This window comes from Cyanistes caeruleus, chromosome Z, assembly GCF_971803275.1.
Source record: "Cyanistes caeruleus chromosome Z, bCyaCae1.hap1.1, whole genome shotgun sequence".
Classification (NCBI taxonomy): Eukaryota; Metazoa; Chordata; class Aves; order Passeriformes; family Paridae; genus Cyanistes; species Cyanistes caeruleus.
The window spans coordinates 1,334,920-1,358,279 of record NC_141732.1 but is presented as its reverse complement, the minus strand read 5'-3'; the positions used below and the strand labels follow the sequence as shown (position 1 = coordinate 1,358,279).

General features: G+C 42.8%; 2 long non-coding RNA genes across 2 annotated transcripts; one reads left to right on the top strand and one right to left on the bottom strand.

Moving 5' to 3' along the window:
* Positions 1–4,472: 4,472 nt before the first annotated feature.
* On the bottom strand, positions 4,473–13,971 carry LOC111941620 (uncharacterized). The gene is made up of 3 exons (XR_015280611.1): positions 12,157–13,971; positions 11,540–11,698; positions 4,473–8,363 (listed from the first exon to the last, which is right to left on the bottom strand). It is a non-coding gene; the product is annotated as an uncharacterized LOC111941620 (long non-coding RNA).
* Positions 13,498–17,183, top strand: LOC111941618 (uncharacterized). The gene is made up of 4 exons (XR_002870152.2): positions 13,498–13,667; positions 15,374–15,420; positions 16,222–16,334; positions 16,725–17,183. It is a non-coding gene; the product is annotated as an uncharacterized LOC111941618 (long non-coding RNA).
* The last annotated feature ends 6,177 nt before the right edge of the window (positions 17,184–23,360 follow it).

Genomic DNA, 23,360 nt, shown 5'->3' with positions numbered 1-23,360 from the left:
CAATAAATTCAGTCTCGGGGGTCTTTTCCAACCTCAGAGATTTTCACCTGTCTGACTGGTTTTGTTTTCAAGAAGCTGCTGTATTTTGCTTCTTGGTTTGTCCATCATGTTTTGATGACATTTATCATCCTGGGGATTTTCCATTCCTTAATTCAGAGATTTCCATTCCGTGTGTTCAGAGATTCACTACCATTTAGTGCTTTTTGTGAGAGACAAAGCTGAGCCTTATAATCAGACTGCTCAAGGACTCGTGAAACAGCTGGAAGAAAATTAAGTATCATGAATAATAAAATAAGGTTATGAATACTTTTAATATCACAAAAGGAGAATAACTTATAAGCTTCAGAGCTTGGCGGGCCTTTACAGAGAAAAGCTGCTTAGGCAGGAAACTTTCTCTGAAAATTCAAAGCTCTCAGACAATTTGGACACAACCAGTGCCAGCTTTCCTCGTGGACAAAGATTCAGCTTTCCTCCCATCTTTTCTTTCTTTCTCTCTCCGCCCTCATTGTGAGCACCCAATCAGCTCTTTCCTCTTGCCAAACCTGAGGGCTTTGGCCTGGGTTTTAAAGCCTGTCACCCTTGAAAGGAGAAAAAGGCTGAGTGTTGGGACACGACCAGTGTGATGGGAAGGGTCGGTGCAGTGGGTAGGTCCACGACCAAACCATTATAAATGTTGGAATCAGATCTTTTCCACACATCTCCAGCTAGGTCACCTACTGTTCCTCTGAAAGAGAATCCAGAATGGAGTGGCATTTCCTTTGAGGAAGGTGCTCTGTATTCAGAGGTAGCTTACGTCTCATGCGATGCATGAGCTGCTGTTGTAAAGGACTTCTTTTTTTTTTATTGAACAGTAATGCATTGTAAACTCCAGCATAAAACTCCAGCTGTCCCTTTACACACTTGGCTTTTTGGCAATCATTCCACTTTCTTTTTTTTTTTTTTTTTTTTATCCCCTTTGAATAGTCATAATTCATATACAGAGCCAGCCACACACACACACATTTCTTTTTTTCCACTGGCTTTGTCCTGGTTTTGGCTGCACAGTCCTTTGGGTAAAATGGGTGAAGTTGGCTTTATGAGCTATAAAATGGCAGGATGTAAGGATTCACTTGGTTTTGATGTGTTAGCAGTATTTTATGGATAAAGTGTGAAGAAAGCCGTATAATTGGGTTACTGGGAATAGCACATGTGGCCAAAAAGGAGGAAATGGATCCTTAGATCTGGCATTCCTTCATGCAGGGGGTATGGGGCTGCTGCAGTGCTAGAACTGGTCCAACTGATGTGGCAATGTTCAATTAAACGAGCAGTGAGCTCTCTGCCCATTCCCTCCCAAGTATTGATGGTTAATCAGCACCAGCAATAAGTGTCCTAAAGAATGAAATTAATTGAGTGATCATTTCAGTCAGAGATGGACATTCTGACCCCTTCTGCCAGAACTACAAATCTTCAGGTCCCCTGCTAAAAGTGGAGTGAAGACAATTCTGCAGCAGCAAAAGTGGAAGAAAGATCAAACATGCAACAACAAGACTGAAAAAACAGGGCTCTTCTTATACCATCCTCTGGGAAGTCTCAGTTCCTTGTAAAGTATTTTATACTTCATAGTTTGCCATAGGCAAGGCAGTCAAGACAGACTTTTGGCTGAAGCAGTACTTGTGTTTGACTTGCAGTCTTCAACTAGGATTTATTTATTTTTTTTTTGTCCATTAAAATAAAAAAGGTTTCATCCAATGAACCGTTATTTAATAAGTAAGGGTATATATTCCCCTCCCTCCCAAATAATTCTGCTAGAGGCTAAAAACTGGGAAAGTCAGTTAAAATCACATAGCACCTCCCAGAACAAGCTCTGGTTGTCACAGAGAAGCTAGACAGAGGAAGGGTTTAGACTGCTTTATTTCACATTTGTGGTCTTTCTGAGAGGTTACTGTAATGAGTCCTGTTCTCACTTTCAGGATGGAAACCCAAAGGTCTACCTGACACAAGCAAGACCCTGCCGTGAACTCCTCCACCAGGACCACCTCACCTCCAGCTCCTCTGCATGTCCCAGGGATAAGGAGATAAGGGATGAGGAAATACGGGATGAAGAGATAAGGAATAAGGAGAAGGAGAGGCCAAACCACACTGCAACCTGCTTGTGCAGCATCAACAGCTGCTGGGCACAGCCAGCACAATGAGCTCTCACCCCTGGGCACAGCCTTCTCTTCTCCACTGCTCCCACCAGGAAATCTGGGTGGTGCTGACAGCATGGTCCCTGGGGACTCCAGATCCCAAAGACACAGCAGTGCTCATGGCTCCTGTGTGGATCAGGATCAGGATCAGGAGAAGGCATTTTCTCCTTCCCTGCCTCTGAGATGGGTTCAAGGACAGCTGGAGCCACAGAAAGGGACAGCTATTTTTACAGAGGGCTGTCCCTGAGCCCCAAAGCCCTGTCAGGCTGAAAACCTTGATGGTGCTACCAGGACCCTCCAGTGTCTGTGTCACCACCACTCAGAGGTGGCTCAGTCACACCTAGGGAAACCTGGACTGAGTCTGCACATCAAGCCCAGCACCCGTTTCCCAGTCCTTTAACAGCTGCTCTCACTTATTCTTACAAGCACAGCATCTCTGCATATAATTTACATTCCTGCAGATGTCCTTCTATTTTTTGGCATCACTGAACTGCTTCCAAATTTCTTTTCTATTTAGTCTAATAGACGTAAAACATTATTTAGATTTTCACTCATAAAAGTGACCAAAAGCAGCTGTATCTTCACAAGCTGTTGGATGCAAACCAAAGCTAGAGGTTGCTCTCACATACACTGATGGGAATTAATTTCAGAGCACAGTCCCCATAAAAAAAAAAGAAAAAAAAAAGAAAAAAAGGCTGCATTTCATCCTACCTGAAAGATCTACAGCTACATACTGAAGCAAAAGCTTTTATTGGATTTTGTTAAGAAATTAGTACTCCAAAAAAGAGTCCATTATGTTGAGCTGCTGTAAAGATAGACTTTAACTCAATGAAGAAGTCCATCTGGGAGCTTTCCTGGCTTTCTCCCCACGGAAAACACATTGCTTGTGGAACACATTTTGTTGGTGGGCTACAAAGGTATCCCAGGGGAGGAACCAAATTTTTTTCCAGCCTCTCCCCGGCAGCTGTCCCTGAGAACAATCCTGTAGTTCCACAGAGGGCAGGAAATCTGGATCCAGGTGCCTGCACACACACACTGCTGACTGACACTTTACCCACCCTCCAGGGCTTCGCTGACACTGCTGCAGGGATGACTAAATGTCCTACTTCTGAGGGTCTCCTCCAGAATGTTCATAGAATATTTTGTCGTGTAAGACTTGAGTAAAATCCAAGACACCGGTTTTTTTTCCCCTCCAAGTGAGGAATATCTGTAGAGTTTATTCAATAACGTTTTTCTTCCAAAATCAGAAAGACACCAACCACAGGATTTAACTGTGCAGCCAGGTGATCCAGCAAAAAAGGAGGATCACACAGATGAATGTACACAAAGCTGGGTTTCTGGTCACAAAGGGCTCAGCAAGGCAATGTGAAATGAGAGGCACCCCCACAGCCTGGTAACTTTGCTCTTTTCCAGTCACAGGCCCCCATCTCACCCAACATTGCTCTTGGAGGAGCCCTGTGTGAGGAAGGATTGGGAAGGGCTGTCAGGACTGCGCTGGTGCTGCTTCTTTGTAGGAGGAAAAATCCTGTGTAAACAGTTGCTTCATTTGCAATTCTCCGAGGGGCATTTGGAACTGGATGCGGAGATTGAACCATCTGCAGTTTGTTTAACTATTTCCATTTCAAAGGTGAACAATAGCTTCAACAAAGCTGCCATTAATAACAACAATTGTTGTGCCAGAATTGTACCTTTTACTTTCTTGTTTTCTTGCTTGCTCACTTTCTCTCTTGTTTTCTTTCTCTTTCTATTCCTTCCTTCCTTCCTTCCTTCCTTCCTTCCTTCCTTCCTTCCTTCCTTCCTTCCTTCCTTCCTTCCTTCCTTCCTTCCTTCCTTCCTTCCTTCCTTCCTTCCTTCCTTCCTTCCTTCCTTCCTTCCTTCCTTCCTTCCTTCCTTCCTTCCTTCCTTCCTTCCTTCCTTCCTTCCTTCCTTCCTTCCTTCCTTCCTTCCTTCCTTCCTTCCTTCCTTCCTTCCTTCCTTCCTTCCTTCCTTCCTTCCTTCCTTCCTTCCCTCCTTGTTTCCCTCCTTGTTTCCCTCCTTGTTTCCCTCCTTGTTTCCCTCCTTGTTTCCCTCCTTGTTTCCCTCCTTGTTTCCCTCCTTGTTTCCCTCCTTGTTTCCCTCCTTGTTTCCTTCCTTGTTTCCTTGTTTCCTTGTTTCCTTGTTTCCTTCCTTGTTTCCTTCCTTCCTTGTTTCCTTGTTTCCTTGTTTCCTTCCTTGTTTCCTTCCTTGTTTCCTTCCTTCCTTCCTTGTTTCCTTCCTTGTTTCCTTCCTTCCTTCCTTCCTTCCTTCCTTGTTTCTTTCCTTGTTTCCTTCCTTGTTTCCTTGTTTCCTTGTTTCCCTCCCTGTATTTTTCCCCTTCACTTTTTCTAAGTGCAACTAATGGGGTAAAAGCATTGGAAAAAATGCAGAAGGACTGGAGGAAAAAAAACCCAGATTTTGTGACACTGATTCAATTTTTGAAAAATAATGTGTCACTTCTCGGTGACAGTCATCCTGTCATACATTCCATCATATTTGCCACAAGGAAAAAGTTTGATTACCCACAACTGGGGAAATATCATTTCCACACTAGGCAATTCAGCATTATTGTGGTTAAAGTTATCATTAATTTTCAGGTGGGGAGGGCTTCCATATTGTTCACATTTATGCACCACGGATAATCCAGGTCTCTTTCAAACACACTGCAAACAGAAGCCATTCAAAGTAGCTCAAAGGGTTTGCAGTGTTTGCAAAGTAAATAAATCCAGAATTTTCTTGATTGCCAGCAACAGAAAAAAAAGGAAACCAGCCAAAGTCAGAAGGGGTTGAATTTGCACCAACTTCTGTTTCCCCAGATTGCCACCATATAACTCAGCTGGAAAGGAAGACAAAGCAAGATATTTGTGTATTATCTCAGACAGCTTTCAAAGTCACTGCAGAATTTGCCCATTTAGTGATGATTCCCATTCAAGTGGGTTTGAAACTTGACAGACTTCCACTTTGGGTCACATTTCCTGAGGCAGCCCCAAAATGGAAATTATCAGATTGCACAACCCTGCTAGACCTGTTCCAGCTGCAACTGCTTGGCAGGGACACTGCAGTCTGGGAACATGTGACAAAAAAATATCCCAGATAGTGCCCACAAAGGCAGAAAATGACCATTTTCCCTTTGGAGAAGATCTTGTCAGGACAGTGCATATCCCAGGAACAAGCACAGATAAGAAATATGAAGGAAAACATACAGAATAAATAGGAATAAAGAATTAACTACCAATTATCACTCACAGGACAATTTCTTTTTCTGGATAGTCGTCTGTTGTCTCCCATAATCAGCATTTTAGGGACTGAGATAATGGTTGCCTAGGTGCAATAGTCTTAAACAGCCATTAAATTATATATTTCCCATTCACATATCTCAGCCCTTAGAGAATTCATTTCTACATCTCTCTTCCACAATGCCCTGCAGCAATTTGTTCAATTTTCAGGGAGATACCCAAAAAAATTGCCAATCCTTTTTTCCTGATTAGTAATAACTAAATTAAGAGTTTGTCTTTAGTGTAGGATTTTCCTATAGGCTGAATATCATCAAGTTTCCTAGTAGCCAATCTTGAAAAATATTTCTAAGAATCATTGCAAATAGATATAAATTTATCTTTCCAGAACCAACTGCATATCAGCAAACATAATTATGTCATTTGTTGTTCCTGTTTCATACCATTCATGAATAAACTGAAAATCCTGGATCCCAGCACAGACTTTGAGAGACTTTGTGAGAAGTTATCATCTACTCCTCTTTTTTCCTGTCTTTTTATTCCTCAAAAAGATTTAGGTTTTTGTACCATTGCAGACCCTTTTCACCAAGACACTCCAGTCAGGGACCAAAAGTTGAAATGCAACATTTTCTTCCCCAATGAGCTTAAACGTATTTTAAAATATTGAATTTTTTATTTTTTTTTTTCACTGACAGGTGAAAACACCTTTGCCAAAGTGAAACAGCTCTGGAGTTTTCAAACACTTATGTAATTTGTCTATTTAGTGTCTGCATGGGTCATTTTTGCCAGGCTAAAATTCTGCAAGAAGGGGATATGGAGAGAGACCTTCTTACCACTCAACATCTGGCAGTTTTGAAATACTTGTGGGGAAAAGCATCATGCAACAAAGGAAACAACAGAAAGCAATGAGACAAATACGTAATCCAGTAAACAAATCAAGAAATTTCCAAAGTGCTGTCTGCTGAGCAGTGTTAGTCTTCAGGAGATGGCTAAATGACTACAGATCCATGTTAAAATTCACTTCACTTATCCCATCTCCAGAGTGTTTTCAATTACATGTTCGAAGATAAGGCTGCAAAATCCACAGGAGAAATTATGGAAGTTTCCTTTAAAAGTTTAGTTCCAAGCTAGTCTCTCTCACACATGCTAAATCTGGAGATATTCTGGTAACTGAGAACAGATTTCAGCTTCATCATTAAGGCATATTCTGTCTGAGAAGGAAATAACCAGAGTCATTAAATAAGGACTCCAAAAAACACACATATTGCTGTGTATTTGCCCAGTCACCATATTAATGTGATGCATGGTTTTTTTGTAAGGTAGAAGCTTTTTCATAAAGTGTTTCAGACTGCCTTTTATTCCTCAGGCTGGCTCTCCATGTAATGAAATGTAATGATCACCATCTACACTCCAAAACCACATTTAGACCATGAAGGCCTAAAATTACTGTATTTTTTTTATGCAATATGAGCATGACTATAGCCTGATCCTTTTCACGTCATGAGAATTAAATAAGTCATACTCAGAAATTATTGGTGCTGTTATTGAAATTCAAGTATCTGTTAAAACCCAGTGGAACAAATAGAAAGGTAACACCCCAGCAGATCACTGGAGCTCTTCCTACCTGAAAAGCACCAGATGTTTTGCAAGAAGAAGCAGCAGCCCTCACTAAATTTTTGCCATGATTCTACAGGGGAATGCCCTAAAAGATGCCTTCAATAGTCCATGTGTTCCTGAAGAAGTTGCCACAGGGTTAATTACCTGAAGAAATACATATGAGAAAGTGATTTCAGCCAAATCCAGAGAGGCTCCTTTGGCTTTAAGCTGAAGGAGAGTAGATTCTTACTGGATATTGGGAGGGAATTGTTCCCTGGCAGGGTGGGCAGGCCCTGGCACAGGGTGCCCAGAGCAGCTGAGGCTACCCCTGGATCCCTGGCAGTGCCCAAGGCCAGGCTGGATGGGGCTTGGAGCAATCTGGGATAGAGGAAGGTGTCCCTGCCATGGCAGGGGGTGGGACTGGGTGGGCTGTAAATTGCCTTCCAACCCAAATAATCTCATGGTTCTCTGATTTCAACTAAACCAATAAAACCATGGGCAACTCAGACAAAGTCAATACTCTTCTAACAGCACAGATCACTCTGACAGGAGATATATCCAGAAAAACAACACAAATGGGGAAATATGAAACCCAGGTTTATAAGGAAGCACTCTTAATAATTCCAACCAGCCTCCAAACTGTAACCAGAATAACAAAAGCTCTCCAGTGATTTAATCTTACACATGGGTCTTAAGAACGATGCGTTTCACACCAGGTTCCTCTCTGTACGTTCAGGTCCAGCTTTGATGTATCAGCAAAACAAGCTCAGCTCAGCAGATACTGTGAGGATGCAAAACACTCGTGGCCCCACTGTCTTTCAGGCCAGTATCACCGAGGCAGGAGGTGACAAGGGGCAGTGCTGGAGGGAAGGGAAGCCCACCTAGATGCAGCCAGCCCAGGCTCTGCAGCTGCAAAAGCAAGAGGCTTGTCCCGGCTGCAGCACCCCAGCCTCTGCCAGCCCCCAGCCTCAGGTCAGGAAAGCTCCTTTTTGCCTGTGGTGCAGAGGAGCCTTGAACTGTCTCAGCGTGGAACCAAGTGCAGATGGAGCTGATCCTGCAGCTGTGCTCCAGGAACCTCCAGTGGCTCTGTTCATGTTCTCCTGGGCATGTGCTCCACAAGGTGGGTTCTGCAAGGTGCTGCTTCGCCCCTGGAAGGGGAGCTGGGGGAGAAAGAAGAGCTGCTGGGACTGCAGCCAGAGCTGGGAGCCTGGGATGGAGTGAAACTCAATAAGCAATCATTTACTCCAGTTTTTCCTGTGTTGAAGAATGACCTGTCTGTAGCCTGTGCAGCTCCTCCTCATTTTAAGAGTTTGGAAACTTTCCTCCTGCTCTATAATGCACTCAGTCCATAAAGCTAAAGGGAAAAAAAAAATTCTATTGTCTTCTCTGTGCTGCAAAACATGCAGAGGAAGGAAAAAAAATATGCTGCTCCACATTGGGAGGGGAAAGAGAAATCAATTAAAGAAAAGAAAAAACATATGTGGATGTTTTGGAGAGGGACCAGTTTGTTGAATAAGTTATATTGATAAATTAGGCCTAGATATATTATGCAAACCCAGTAGTAAATCACGATATGCCACATGTGTCTTTCATCCCAAGTACTACAAAGGCTTTACAGCTCACGAACAAACCTGAACACCATCAGCTACAGATGAGTCTGGGTTGAATTTGGCAAAATTTGGTATTATGATGTGTGCTAACCCGTGGAAAAAGGTATCTCGCTTACTTTTGCAGATTATAGCAGACTGCAACTGGGCCACTTCGCAAGAAAGTACTCACATTTTGCAGGATTTCTGCAACTATGGTGATTGAAATAAGTGTAAGACAAAGCAATGATACAACGGTAAATATATGATAGGGGTACCAGATGTAGATTAAAAACCCAAACTGACTATAAATAGGAGGTAGGGAGTGACTGACTGGAAACCAGTTGTGAATCCAGGAGCTGGGGATTGTCCTAGGCCACAGATGAATCTGAAAGCTGAAAATCTGAGACGATGACTAAAAAGAGAAGATGACAGGAAATAAAGTACTTCAGTGGTGTAAATCCCTACCATTTCCCCTTACACATAAGAAATATAGTTATAACCAGTCTGGGATAATGTAGGCTAAGGCAGTGGGCAGCAAAATACAAGAGGTAGTTTGGCCAAGCCCTAACATAAATTCACAAAGGATGTTGTTTAATCTCTAGTTCATAAGTTCATAATCTCATCTTAAAATGAGTTTAGACTAATATCACTGGAAAGAGATTAAATATTGTGCAGAAAACTAATTTTTTCCATCCAGATTTTATGAAGAAATTTCACACATTTCTGCTACCTCTGGCTGAGGCTGGAAGGACCAGTTAAAGATCTTTTGGTAGATGCATCTTCCAAAACCAGGTTCCACAAAAAAAAATTGCCCTCTGTATATTGAATATCAGCATTGATGGGAAGAATTAAACCTTCCAATATATTCACATAAATAACTTTTGAGGTGATTTCTGAGTGAGTGGTGGAAAATAAGCAGGTCAGAACATGGCTGAATAATGACAGGGAGTGAGGTCTTAGGAAAATATTTTTTATTATTCTGCCATGTTTGAATGACTCTCTTTCTTTTTTCTACTTCTTGACCTTTTACCAGGTGCCACCATGGAATGATACAGTTTATGAAATCCACTGTTTAGGAAACACAACAATGTAGAGTTACTCCACATGTGAGCCACAGCAGCAGCTACATCAATCAAGACCCTTATTCCTGGGTTATTTGTACTCCTCAGTGTTTAAAAGGAACTGGCCTCCGTGATTCTCAACACCCCAAGCACAAACAAAGCTGTAATAACTCACAACTTAATGAAAGCAAACTCTGTATAATACACACAGACCCTGAAACTCACAGGGTCTTTCAAGAGAAAATCTTAGTTCAGCCAAAACACGCAGACAAAAGAAGAGGTTTAAATCCCTTCCAGACGCGGAGGCATGAGACACAAGGATATGTTCTGTTTATTTAACAAGCCAGAGCTGGAGCAAGGGCCCTCACAATACAATTACAGTGGTAACAATAAAAATGCAGCAAACCAAGTCCTGCAAGCCCAAGAAAGTCCAAGCCAGCAGCAAGATTATGGAACCTGCACACCCAGACGTTTTAATACCTATGCCAGACATAGAGCTGTATGATAATACGAACACAATAAAACACAAGGAATCTAAATCCAAGGAACAGATGGGAAGGCATAACTTCTCTGGTGAAACTACTTTTTGTTGGAGGCTTAGCTCCCAGCTTCGTGTGGAGCAGCCACCCATTCCAAGTCACCCTCAGTTCATCCTCCGCAGCATCTTGGAAATGCTGCTCCTTCCTCTGTTCCATATGTGAGGAAGCACAGGGCTAGATTGTTCTCCTGTGGAAAAGACAGAGTATTCCTTGGATGATGTCAAGATTGACTCTGTGATCCACAGGCAGCATGGCAAACCCATCAGGAAGAGCTGACTGAAGCACACGTGCAAGATGAGTACGTGAAGCCATTGACCAAAAATGTCTCCAGGGGACCAGTCCTGCTTCTATGACACAGGACTTTAGCCACAGCCTTTTCTCAGAGCCCTCTGACAAATCCAGGACTGGGAATGCAAAGCAACACAAAAGGTGGGACCAGGGAAAGTTTAGACCTAATGGGCAGCTGAAATTAGAATAATGGTCGTGGTTGCTCCTAAGTGATAAACAGTAGGGGTTTTTTTTTGCCCCAGAAATATGAACCGTAGAGAATCATGGATCTCAATGTAGAGAACTGTCATTTCAGAACTGCACTGTCTTTGGTAGCTAGGCTCTGCCTGAAGAACACAGGTCTGATGGAACACTGGTGCTTCAGAGGTTGGATTTTGCTTTGCAGAAGAATGCAAGGAGGATATTTTTTATTGTGTCAGATTAACTCCAGAACAGCAACAGTAGGGCGCTCCCATAAATATATGAAAGACATAAATTTATATAGCGTGCCAAAAAAAAAAGAGAAAAAACAAAAGGAAATGCAACGGGTTTGTGATAAAAATGTTGTTTCGGGACATGGTACAGTAGTACCAATTTAAGGGCATTTTTAACACTTTTTATGCAGAGACTTGCTTTAAATGGCCCATTCTTCAGTTGGTCAGCTTAGAACTAGAAGTAGCAAGAAAGACGAATCATTTTCTTTAGTTCAGCTAGCAAGTAGAAACCAGCAGCAATGCAAGTTGGGCTTCTTAATGCCATCCATGCTGAATTCTGAGGATCTGAAGGCTGAAGTCAAGAGGATCTTGATTTGCCACCACCCCATGAGGTATCCAAGGCAGGACTGGATGTGGCACTCAGTGCTCTGGGCAGGGGTAGCAAGGTGGAGATTGGTCACAGTCTCACTTTGAAAGCTTGACTCTACATTTATCATAAAATAATAATACATGTCTGTATATTTAAACACCACGCAAAATTGTACAGGGAGAAGATTTGGCCTCCCAAACCTCTATAATTTTAAATTTTTTTTAACTCTTCTTTTTCTTCAATTTCTTCCTGCTTTTTATGTTCACTTACCACTGGAGATGGCTCCTGCAGAACCAACAGGGCACTCTGTCAAGCAAAGCTCACACGCAGGTTCATGTTTGGGGTACCCACTGCTTTAATCAAAAGGGAGAATTTCCTCTCCTCTACCGGTCAGCACCAGACCCAAGGAAGGTCTAAACTCCATGAGCCCTAGAGATCAAAAAAGCGCTTTCAAGAGGAAGAACAGCGGATAACTGAAAAGGAAGTTACAGCTGTTTGCCATTTAATGAAGTTAAATGCACATGTAAATGTTTATAGACTCCAGGCTGAACTCAATTTTTTTTTGGAAGCAAGACTTTTGCAACATAATTATATGCCCCATGATGTTTTCCTGGTGGATTGTGAGTTATGCATAATTCTTTGTGATAATCTATAAATGGGTCACGGATCTGAAGAAGCTGAGACACCCCATTATCTGGCTCATTCACATGAGCACTACTGTCATTTTTTTCCAGAAAATAACATTTATACAGACCTCTCACACTTAACGTGATTGGTTTGGGGTTTATATTTTCTTATATTTTTTTTATATTCTTACGTATTTCTCATATTTTTCCTCCACTCACAGTCAGATACTGTTGGAAAACAATAACAAGGAACCTACTCACATTACTGGGTAGCGTCCAAGCACTCCTTGAGGATTGAATGAATGTCTTCCACTAAGCCAGGAAAACTTTCAGTGTTTCATATTATGATATGAAAATATTATGAGAGCAAAAGCTCAGGTCAGCTGTTACCTGCCGAGTCTGAGACTGTTATCAGTTGATTTTTTTATTCTTTCACATGGGGGAGGAAGCAACACATACAATTCAGAAGAAGAGGATGAAATGGCCTTTGTAACCAGGTGAGTGTGAAAATCTAAGGCAGTTTAAAAACTCCCACAGAAACCTGTTTCAATTTAGTTAAAGTCAGGGGAAATATTTTAACAATATGGGATCTTTTCCTTCCTCCAGTCTCTAAACTGTGTGTTCAGCCTAGTGAACCATCTCCATCTACACTGAACGTCAGATGTTTTACAAAGAGACCTCCAAGAAGCCCCCACCCTCTCTCCTGCATTGCTGCTTGCTGGCTTTCCTGCAGGCATGCAGCTAGGAAGAAAATTTCCATAATAGCCATGAGATTAGAGGCATTTTATGCTTGAGGAACCAGAGTGCATAGCAGGCAGCACCAAGGTAAGTGTCTATAATTAAGTAGCAATTATATAAGGTATCTGAGCAAAGATGACAGCAAATTTCTCTCCATAAAAGGCTGATTAATCCCAGTTACAGCCACTATAGAAAAATCAGATGGGCCTCTGTTTTTGCCATTATATCTCACTCTTGGCTTCTCTCTCAAAGATTTTCTGCGCTCTGCTTTCGTGTGATTCCCCTGTCAGAGCCCCGGCACGCTGTTTCTGGGAGAGGAAAACAGTCCATCATTCATCCCCTCTGGCTGTAGCAGTGAAGAATTGCTAGCTCCTATAGTGGCACTGGATATTAATGCCATCCCTGTCAGGGAGAAGGGGAAGCTGGCTCCCAGCACAGGCTGCTTTTATATTTTTCAGATCCTGTGCTGCTTCAGTGTGTAACCCTAAAACTCCACGGCCTGTCAGCTGCTGATCTCCCCTTTTATTCAGACACAACAAATCCCCTCTAGGCCTGAAACTCAAGGACACCTCACTGGCTCAGGCCCCGAGAGATGTAAACAACAGAGAATTGAGGGGGGGAAATTGGAGAAAATGACCTGAAGCTGTAACTGGAGAATTAACCCCTGATATGCAAATGGAACAAACTTTTATCTGTATGAAAAGCTCGTGACCACTGCCCATTTTGGGTGTAGCCCCTCAAAGGTTTCTGACAGCCCAAGGTATATCTATTGAAGGTCTTTAATAAATATGCACTTTATTATCTTTAGCTTAGGCTCTGTTCCAGGCAGCCACTCCAAGGCATCACATTTCCCCTCACGGCCTCCACCTCTGTCCCCCCGCGGCCTCTGGACACAGGCCTGGCTCAGCTCCAGGGCCCGGCCTGTCAGACCCACAAAACCTTCTGACTTTTGGTGCCTTTTTGGGCTACCTAAATCAGAGGCCAGGCCAAGTGACTGGAATAAAAAGCAGCTGGATTTGCTGAAGGGCCTTCAGGTACATTTAGGGCAGAAAAAGCCCCCCAGGGCCGCACCCAAAATGGAGCAGGGCTGACGGGTTCCCCACTTTTCTAAGTCTGCTCCATTTGCACACCGGGGGTTGATCTCCCAATTGCAGCTGCAGGAATTGATGAAGCCATTCAGCCCCAGTTTGCTGTCCCCAGCTCCCTTTTGTTTGCATTTCTGGGGCCTGAGGCACTGAGGTGTCCTTGATTGCCAGGCCTGGAGAGGAATTGCTGGGTCTGAGCCCAATGGGGAAGCAGCAGCTGACCCTGCACATGGGGTTTGGAGTTGTGCCCCAAAGAACTGCAGGGTTACAAATGCATGGGAAATATAAAAGCTGAAATCCCCAGGCAGCACCTAGACCCCCCCCCAGCAGAAGGCAGGAGAGCGGCACCACGGCCACTCTCACTCCTCTCTAAATTCTGTGCACAGATCTCAAAATGGCTTTGCCAATCCCAAACAATCACCCCAGCTCTGCAATGAAACACTTCCCCTGGCCCACCCCCTTCCCCTTCCCTCTCTCCCCTCGAAACAAAACACCCCTGTGTCTCTTTCCGTCAGACCCGGAGACTACAACAGACATATTTAAACTCAGATACAATAAAGGCACGTCCCTTATGGCCAAAGTGTAAAATGTCATTTAAATAAACTTTCACACAAAAAAAATAAAATAAAATTTTTTTTTTTAAAAAATTTAAAAAATAGAAAAATCACAAAGTGCCCTGTCATAAATGAGTGATTCTTAGTGCAGCCACTGATCAACAAACTCACTTCCTAATTAAGTGTAGGAGTGTAATGAGGAACAGGGCATCCTTTGTTTCGCCAGCCCGTGTGAACTCCAGCCACAAGTCCCCAGACTCCCCTAACTCCTGCCTTCAGAGCTTGTAATTAGTACACGAGGAACCAGGTACTGCAGCAGCAGCCCCTCGGACAGTGGCTCCATTCAGCACCAGCCAGATGTGAGGAGCGTTCAAAGGGCGCCGACTGACTCACACATTGCGTGGTCCTGTGTGACACCATAATCTCTGGTTTCCAGCCCCACAGTCAACAGCCACTGTCATTTTTAATGCATTCTAATTAGCTGGTAAGCTTTACAGAGAGGTTCAGCCGGCAAGTAGAGCTACTGGTAGAGGACAGGTTGGTCAGTATGCCTCATATTTCCTAAACTACCCCCGGCTTCGTTAGATATTATATATTTATGCCAGTATGATAAAAATCGGACCATGGCATGTGCAATAATTTTAGGGCACTTTCAAATGTGCTTGTTTTAAAAGTTAGCCCACAGAATAAAAGGGAAAATTGGAAAAATATACACAGAAATCATCAAGAGGAGCAAAAGTGACCCTCTGCCTGAGGTACCAGGAAGCCTCCAAAGCCTCAGATGTCCCCCTCTGTTATCCCTCTCTGAACAGTGAGCTACTGCTCCCTTAAGTTTCCATCCCAGAAAATCCAACCTCTGAGGCAGCAGACAACATTCAGAGGTCAGGCCTCACTCTTACCTCCCTTGCAGAGCATCTCAGCCCAATGTTTTGGATGATCCCAGTAGACTCAGCCAGGCTGGCACCCACCAGCTAAAGAGCATATGCTTTTTAACCAGTCAGTAGAAGGTAAAAAGTGATAATAAACTATTTTATTGAAAAGAAGTATTAACTATTAACTATATAACTATTTACTATGTGGTGTAAATTGCTCCGCTGGCAGCAGGAAAATGGATTCCTCCTGTATCTTACAGCTTTACTGCCCTCCAGGTAAGACAAGGTGTGTGTGTGTGTGTGTTCAAAGCCCCTTCCCAGCCACAAAATTAGTAGCTTTCTCTTTTCTCTCTCTCTCTTTTTTTTTTCCTCCACTAAATAAAATTTCTCATACAGGGTTGCTGTGTTGCAGCACTTAATGAGCAGAGTAACTCATTTAAATTATTTGAGTAAGCACCTATAAGAATACCAGTACAATACTGACCTAAACAGGGATGTTACAGAAATGTTTGTGCAGGTTTCACAGCCCTGCTCCAGTCTGGGGAAACACTGACACAGGGTATAAAAGAGCAGCAGGTAAATTAGTGACAATTACTGAGAACTTAACAAATATTAAGTAATATTATGTAATATTAACATAATTAACAAATTATGAATTGCAAATGAACCAAGTTAGCAAATAGACTGAAGGGCCACTGGCTATTATATGCCCACATTAATAATTTGCTGAATTAGTTGGAAAATAATAATCACACATTCAAATAGAAACATAAAGTTTGATTGTAAAATAGGACAAAAAGCGAAGTAGATTTGTTGAATGTAAATTGTACCATTTCACTTAATTCCAGTTAGTGGTGAAACAGAGATGTAAGGGAGGACATTTTCTTAATCTGTGTGCAAATATCAGATGCCATCAGATGAAAAATCCTTTTTGAAGAAATTAAATCTCTATTCTTATCCTGTGTTGCAGCAGCATCCCGGTACTCATACTTGCAGACAAGCAGGTCATTCATCCAGAAGCAATCTTCAAACTGTGAAGCATTATCAAGTTGTCCATTCACTTTGTTTCTTTTGCAGATGAATGAGCCCCAGCTACCTCTGGAGTAATGTGGTGATGAAACCCTTCATCTGGTCTGTGCCTCTCAGCCACTCAGAGATAAATTGCACTGCCCCTCACCAAGCTACCCCAGGTTAGTCTGATTTGCTGCAGGCTGCTGCAGCACAGAGGATCAGAAACAAAAGGCTTTCCCAAACACCATCCCTGAGACCCACATCTGGACAGAGTCTGAGCAGGAAAGGGTTATGAAAAACCTCACAACTCCAATCCTGTGGCAAGACCCATTTATCCTCCTAACCAGGCATACCTGTGCCTCCAGCCTCTTTCCTCCAGTGATGATCTAATGATTGATAACACAAGTGTAAGGGTGGGGGGAATGCAGTGATGAGGAAGACAGCTTTTCAAGTAGCACCTCTCCTCCAGAGAGGTGATTACACATTCACCACAAAATGAATAATGCTGCTTATAATGTGCTAAGGAACATCAGGCACCACTCAGATGCATTACTCATCTATTTTTCCAGGTCAAAATCAATGTGAGGAAAAGTGATGTGACATGGGCATTATAGACTTTTTAACAATACTGATACAGAAGAATTATTAATGACCCACCCATTGACCTCGAAGGAGACTGGTGTTTGCTCGATTTGAATGTGCAAAAGGAGATGGGCTGCAGGAGCTCAAAACACATGTTTTCAGGATCTGACCTGCCTTTTTTCTGGAAGTGTTTCCTCCTGTTGTAGTGGAAGGACATCAGAAGCACACACCCTGACCATCTAGAGCTGAGTGATGTCAGGGGAGAGCTCTGTACAGGGATCCACTGACCCATCCCAGCTGCCACACAAGAATCATAAAATCATACTCAAAGGAGCCTAACACATAAACAGGAATTTCTACTTTTTATCAAAAGACAGGTGTCCCAAAACCTGGCACAGTCATGTATTCAGTATATGACATAAGAATAAAATGCCTATAAAATGAAACAGGCACAGGTTTGTTTAATTCAGTGGATCTGCACCGCAGAGTTTGACTTGTTTTCCTCTTGTCCCTTTCTACTTCTTTCCATATCACCTGTACCTGTGATTCACATTGAATGCCTTTATTTGGTCCTGTCTCAATTTTTCCCCCCTCTTTTCTAAAGTGGATTCTGAACTCAGAAGGGTTGACATTCAGGATGGGCTCATGACTCACAGAATCACAGAGCCACTAAGGCTGGAAAAGACCTTTGAGATCATCAGGGCCAGCCCTAGACTGAACACAACCAGTCACTAAACGTGTCACAAAGTGCCACATCCACACTGAACACTTCCAGGGATGGTGACTCAAGCATTGCCCTGGACAGCCTGTTCCAATAATTAACCACTCCTTCAGTCCATAAATATTTTCTAATATCAAATCCACATGGTTTGATATTAGAAAATATACTACAAAACAATTAAATATATAAAACTTCTTTTGAGTTAAAACTAGCACAGAAATCACAGACTTCTGTCAACCAATGACAGATTTTTATTACCCTCAGTGTTGCTGCTCAAAACTGCATCCCAGCAGATGAGATTTTTGCAGGGCTGGACTTCCCTAACCAGGAACCATTGAGGCAGTAGGATATCTCCACCCAAAGTGCTTTCTTGTGTCGATATCACCCTCCAATTCCTGTCCATCCTACCTGCTCTGGAGCAAAGAGCAGGGGTGGGCTCCCAGCTCAGTTATCTACAGCAGATTGATGGATCTCAACTGATGCCTTCTTCTCTGACCCTAAAAATACCAATCAGACACAATTAGGGTGCTGATCCTCCTTTGTGTGAGGATCCTCAGGTGCACAAATCTGCCAGGTAGAGAAAGCCAAAGATGCACACACACCCCCATAACACATGTACAATTTTTGTAGATTCTGCAAATTAGCATATCTGACAAGAACCCCCCCTGAGGAACCCTCCTGGTGAGGTAATTCCCCCAGTTCTAGCACCTTCCAGATTCTCTCCCCTTAGGATGAGACCTAAGGGTTTATAAATGTCTTGGAAAGCTGGTTTCAGCCTTGGTGTCTAAGGAGAACCAGGATAGCAGAGGGATCCTGGAATTTGTTTTGTCTTTCTGCCTAGGAAAGTGTTGAAACTAAGCTACAACATGAAGCTACAAAGCTACAAGTATATGTGCAAAGGATAGAGAATATATGAAAGAAAAAGAGTCTAAAACCCAAAACAGCATCACAACCATCCATGTGGAAAAGCCTGGAAGCATGAAAAATGAGGAGAAGGAGACATCCCTGAACTGGAATCTTCCCAAACCTATTTGGGGTGTGCTGACAGGCAGTAGCTGGGAGGGAAGCTGTGGTTATTGCTACGTTAACAGGTCTCTCTGTAAATCCATCATATTCTGGGGGTCCTTACGTGACGTGTGGGAATTGAGATAGGTGGAAAACAGGAAATACACACCAACAATAAAACTGGGTTTTAATCAGAAACATACTTGGTGAGAGCAAGGGGTGATTTCAGCTTGAAGAACTGCACACAAACCCAAGCTAGGCTTTTTGAAATGAGCCACAGCAAACTTTAAAGATTAGACCAGGAAAATATCACACCATGAGAAGATAAAATCCCTCTTACAGGGTGAACCACAGCAAATCTGAACCAAATCCTTATTGTTCCAAATAATGCTTGCAACCTGATTGAAGAAAACTGTGTTGCTAATAATTTAATTTAATTAACTTAATATTGCATTATTAAAACTTCTTTTGTACAAGGCGCTTGAAAAGCTCCATAATCAAGAATGGCTTTTGGGAATAAAACATTAGCTTTTAAATGTAGTGACAAGTATTTGTTGAACTGATTTCACAGCTGTCATTAGCAGGAAAATTCCACTTAAATTTGATTAGAGTTCTTATTAACAGAATCATATTTTTAAATGACACATTTAAATCAGCTTTTTCAATTTTTGGAACCCCAGTTAGTGCCAGATTGCAGACTTGGGGAGAGGCATGTCATGGAAGTCCTTCAATGTTTTTAAATTCCACACTCCTTTGATAATTTCCACATGTTAATAGACACATGTACTAATAACTTTGGGGCAGTTTAGCAACTGACAGATGCACTTTGCTGGTAGAAGTTCATTGTTTTACCCAATATCATATGACCATAAAAGAAAAGACGTATGCAGAGAGTAAGGGAGGAAGAGACCTAAAGAAGGAACAGAAGTGATGGTTTATGGTAAAATGAGGTGTGAGGCTGGCAAATAAATTATATTAGAATATTAATCTATACAGGTCTTCCCTTGACCACAGCTCCCATAAAGAGCTGCTACGGAAAGAGAAGGGTGAGGTTCCCAAGATTGATATTAATTGATCTCTAAATGAAACAAAATATTGTAAGGTCTCAATGATCCTCTGATCACAACAACAGCCGTGCTAATGAGTCACACTGAAGGCGCCAGAATCTGAAGGATTTAGCCAAGAAAATAGACATCACTGAGGAGTGGGGTTTTCAGGATCTCTTTATCTACCAGTCAGCACCTGGAGCCAGCTGATAACACCGTGGATGTAGATGTTTGTCTGTCCATACCCAATATCCAGACACACAGAAAGGTTAAGCTGGTCTTCAGAGAACACCATAAAAGTATATTTTCCTGACAAAAAATAAAATAAAATACTAAAAACACGTACACAATGCCATATTTCTTGTCCTGAGTCAGCTGCATGCACAGTTCTGTAAGACCACAGCTTTACGTAACTGTGCTTGAGATCCCAGTTCTGAAACACTGCAGAATTTAAAGTGGAAATTTTAAAAGTACAAACTAGCTCCCTTCCCACTGCCTGCTGGAATTCCTGAGGGAAACTCTTACTCTTCCAGACTGTTCCAGCTGTTTGAATAGACAAAAGAGAAATGCAGAAGTGCAGCTGGCATGGCACGTCCTCCTTTTTAAATGACAAGTCATATCTCCACATGATTTCAGACCATTAACTGAATGTGCACCCATAAAGCATCTGGTTCAAGAGCTGTTAGCTGCTGTTCCAATGCCCACAGCAACAGCTACAGGGCCCAAAATAATCAAATCACTGATTTTCTGAAGACTTATGAGGAGGTGTCTTTTTCCTCCACGTCAAGACAATCACAATCTCCTCGGCTGGCTTTTACATTCACAATTCCATCTCCCAAAAGCCCCAAGAGTCAGTGTCTTCTTTCAGTTTAAAGAATGGTCATTTTAATCAAAATTGTGTCATTTTAATAAAAATGGTCTCAACATCTGGGCCAAAGAAAACTAAAAGAAGGGCTTGTTTCCTGAACTAGCCACTCAGATCCATAAAGGCTGATATGTCCTGGCCAAGTTCACCTGGGTGACCTGTGTTAACCATCTGATTTATCTGATTTAAATGCTCATCTCCTCCCACTTGCCCCTTACACAGTCACAGACTGCTTCAGTTTGGAAGGGGCCCCTGAGGACCATCGAGTCCAGCTTCCTGCTCCTCCCAGGACTACCCAAAACTAAACCAGGTGGCTCAGAGTGTCATCCAGATGCCCCTGGAATTCCGACAGCCTTGGTGCCGTGACCCCTTTCCTGGGGGGCCTGGGAACTGGGAGTTCCCTGGAGGAGGCAGTGGAAGGAAAGTGCTGACTTTTTGGGATCACTCAGTGTTCTGTCCCTCCATAATTAAAAAGGGAGTTCCATTCAAGGCAGCTGCAACCAGCTCTGTTACAGAAATTTTTTGGAATTTTATTGAATCTCCATATAGGAAATGGAGTTTTTAGGAATTAGAAGAACGGGTAAGGAAGCATCTGCTAATCAGATGATGGTGCTCAGCAAGCTGGGACAAAATCTTCAGGATCAACATCTGGAGGGTGTGCAGGCTCTCTGTCAGCTCATGGGATGTTCCCTGGGTGGTGACTCTGGATTGCAGCTCCTGTTTCAGGAGGAGTTTATGCTGAATCGCTTCTTTCTTCACTGATAACCCTGAAAGATCTATCAAGCCTCAGAACAGGGCTCAACTTCAGTAGTTATTTCATTGTAAGGCTAGAGTGTACATATTTCAGTATTCTCTAAGGATAGCAGCAAAAAACTTTGCTGTAGTGACAGGTATTCTAATACCACACATGGGTGAGGAGAGTGCTTCTTGTTTTTATGACAGATTCACCATCAACTTGTTATCAACCTTATAATTTTACTGATATTTGCCTTTTCCCCTGTGTTGTCACGGAACATCCCTTCTAGAGCAGGAAAAGGAAATCACACTTATTAAATAGCAACTTATGCTGTGTTGCAGGCAAAAGGAAATCACTTCCAAGAAGCACCAGGAGGGTCCCTTGCACAAAAGTTTGAGAGCAAAATTAAACCTGGAACTCCCAGCATTGAGTGCACTTTTCAGCAGATAAATAATTTAAGATACACAGGGTTGCTGTTTCATACTAAAACTACTGCAAGGTGTGAAGCATAAATCCTATCCCTGATTAAGGTGAATTACCTAGATTATTAAATGTTTTCTTTAGCTCACCATGGGGATAAAATATCACCGAAGATAGCAATGACAGGGCCATTGAAAAAACAGCAGGTAATGTTCCAACCAGTTGTGCAAGCAGAACAGATATTGAAAAAGAGCTCTGTGGAGTTCTTTAAAACAGCTTAAGATCCTTCTGATGCCTCAGCGTCCACACCACTCTGAGAGACTTTTTGGATGCCAGACTGTGTGATTATCTGTTATGAACTGGAAGGCAGAAGTGATGAGAACTTGTAAGGAGAAAGAATTATCCTTCTTGGTTGGATTAATTTTTAAGCCTTTATGTTTCTACATTTGGCATTTGCTCATGTTGCCTTGTGGCTTTTAGGTACTCAGAGTAAGTGGGTTTGTAGATTTACATTATTCAGGAGAGGGAGCCAAGAAAATGTTGGTGCTGTAAGGAGAAGTAACAGAAGTGTATTTTTTCTTTGAATTTGCTTTGAACGATAAAATCTACTTGTAGGAAGGGACTTACATTATTGAAAGTTTCATTTTTCACATGGTAGATAAATCTGAGGCATTAACCACACATGGTTATCAAATAACTCATGTAACTTTCCACAGAAGCAGCAGTATTAAACTGCCCTGGGTCTATTGTGCCTGAGGGGTGGGAAAATAAAAATCCTTGATGTTTGACCTCTCAGTTTCTTGTATGAAAGGACACTTGATGGATTCCTGACAAGGGCCACAGGGCACAGCCTGTGGCTACAGCAGCACAGGGAGATGCTCCTGGAGCTGAGACACATCCTTTGCTCCACCAAAATGGGGTGTGCCTGGGTTGTCGCATTTTTTACTGGGATTTCAAGTAAAAACCTCTCCTTCGTGGTGCTTCAGGGGGGCTGGCACATCTGGCAGGATGGGATGGCCTCTGGTGTGGGAAGGGTTGTTGGGTGGACGCCACCTCCTCATTTTCACCCTACAGCAATAGTTCAAGTGTCAGGTGTTGGCTTGGGGGGGTCCTTTCACAAGCACAGCCGGAGGACAAGGAAGAACTGAAAATAAAACAGCTTTGAAAACACGAGGCAAATCTGAGTGGGGTGGCCTGAAACCTTAGAACCACAAAAAAATTGTTCAGAGGGGGCTCGTGGGTCCCTCTCCAGCGATGACACCTGCGGTGGATGCGACGCCTGCACCCCGTGTGTGATGTGCTCCTCAGGCACAGGGGGTGGCTCCTGCCATGGGGGTCCTCCAGGCTTCCCCAGGCTGTGAAATGAGAGAGGCACAGCTCAGACAGGGCAGGAGGAGAGGGCAGGATCGTGGCAGGGTGGGTGGCAGGGATGTCCCAGGGACCAGAGCGAAGCCGCAGCGCTCGCTGCTGAGCAGAAAGTCACCCAGCTGCCACAGAGCCAGGCTCACAAGGAGGCTGAGAGGCTGTGGCAGCCTTGTTTACAAACCTTTTTATTCCTGCAGTCTCCTCCCTAGCTGCTCTGAGCTTACATTCCTTAAAAGATGCATTGAGCTATTTTTTAATTTTTTTTTTTAATTCTAATGAATCCTGATGTTTTGTTCTTAAAAGCCTTTTTTAAGGGAACTCAGTGCAAGGGAATGCTCCAAGCAGACCCATCTTGAGCCAGAGATCGTCTCATGACACCATGAAAGGGCACAGAGTCCTACAGCTGATCCCAAGTGGATTCCAATTAACAGAAGCAATTATTACACACCCACCCCTGCCCTTTAT